Below are 1,908 nucleotides of genomic sequence, written 5' to 3' on the forward strand. Positions count from 1 at the left end.
TGAATTTCCTTTTGCTTCCACGAAAGATGATTGAAGCGTCTCGAATATTTCAAGTTCACGTTACAAGACGTTCTCACGGTTTGCCAAGAATTGGCAAACGATTCTTCTTCTGTTGTTGTGTTTTTTATTCCGTTAAATAAGATAAAGAGATATTACGGAAGAAAGCGAGTCAAATTAAGTTTAATCCGATCCGTATGTAAGGCGGATACACACAGGCCGTTCAACTCCTTAATTCCTTGAACCTCTTCACCACGGATCCATTAAGTTCACGCATCGAGTGGCCAGCCAGGGGAATCTTCTCAATCTCATTACGCGCCTCTCGTTACGTTCAATTTATGCGAGTAATCAATTCACCGTCTTATTCGAGTAAGACGTGGGGCGAAACGACGAGAACGTGTTCCAAAAAAAAAAAGAAAAAAAAATAGAAAGAATCGTCTCGATTTCCATCCTCCCCTCCCCTCTCAAAGAAACTCAGCATTATTAAAATTAATAACCGAAGAAGGGACGAATTATGTATTTGTCAATTTGTAAGAATCCTTGTCTCTGTGTCGTTTGCATAATTTTCGAAAAATCGTAAAAAGGAGATTTTAAAGAAAAAAACGGAATCGTTCCATCCATCCTATCTCATTCCAGAGAGAGATTATGAACATTTCTTTCGATCGATTTTCCGATCGAAATCGAAATATTTTAATTAATCCAGGTTACGACTCGTCTTTACAGGCGATTTATATCGTGTATAATTAAATTCACGCGTGAGATTATTATTTTTCCAAGGATCTGCGGGAGGCAACACGCGGGGCACGGCGTCGTTTAACGCGCAGGGCGCCGTTTTGCATACAAAACGGAGAAAACGTTACTCATCCTCCCTCGAATAATCGAGGCTCATTCACATGCATACCGGTTAGGCGCGATGGTCTGTACACTATCGGGCAAGGAAGTCGCTGGGGTACGTGTGGGCCCTGCGTATCGAGACTGTATGGCGCGTGCAACGCACACCCACATCCGCGTGAAATATTATCCATCTTCAACGGCGATATTCGTTAAATAATTTCTCCGCGCCGCGATGAATGAGAATGGGATTGCTTTATCTCTTTTTTTTGTCTTTTTCCTTTTTTTATTTTAGAGGAAGAAAAGAAATTCGAGGGAAGAGCGCTGAATCGTTTCTTTCGTTCACTTGCGACGAATTTTCATTTTGAAGTTTTGAAATAAGCGAATTATTTCTTTTCTTCGTCACGTTTATCATTCTTAAATTTCTTAATCACAGCAAATTTTCGTCGAAAGTTTGAAAAAGAATTCCAAAAAGTAATCGTCATCGAATCGAATAATCGTTACACTTGTATTCATAATTAATGAACTTTTGATCAAATTTTTAATCATACGTGCACACGAGTAATCTTTTTCTTTTTTATTTTAAAGGAAGAAAGGAAATTCGAGATCAGATAAAATTCGAGGGAAGAGCGCTGAATCGTTTCTTTCGTTCACTTGCGACGAATTTTCATTTTGAAGTTTTGAAATAAGCGAATTATTTCTTTTCTTCGTCACGTTTATCATTCATACGTAATCACAGCAAATTTTCGTCGAAAGTTTGAAAAAGAATTCCAAGAAGTAATCGTCATCGAATCGAGTAATCGTTACACTTGTATCCATAGATAATGAACTTTTGATCAAATTTTTAATCACACGAGTAATTACAAAAAAGAAATTCCAAATTACCAAATATCGCACATTTATCGTAATTACCGTGAATTATCGTGAAATTTTCCCGCGTACGACTCGTGAAAAAACGTACAGAAGCCTGGCGCCATTTTGAATTCAACAGGAATACGCGCGTGTTTATCGTTTGCCCGATTTCTGCGACGCGGGAGAATTCAAGTGGGGAGGGAGGGAGGGAGGGAGGGTTGTGAAGCG

This window comes from Apis dorsata, unplaced genomic scaffold (genome assembly GCF_000469605.1).
Source record: "Apis dorsata unplaced genomic scaffold, Apis dorsata 1.3 scaffold_98, whole genome shotgun sequence".
NCBI classification, from domain to species: domain Eukaryota; kingdom Metazoa; phylum Arthropoda; class Insecta; order Hymenoptera; family Apidae; genus Apis; species Apis dorsata.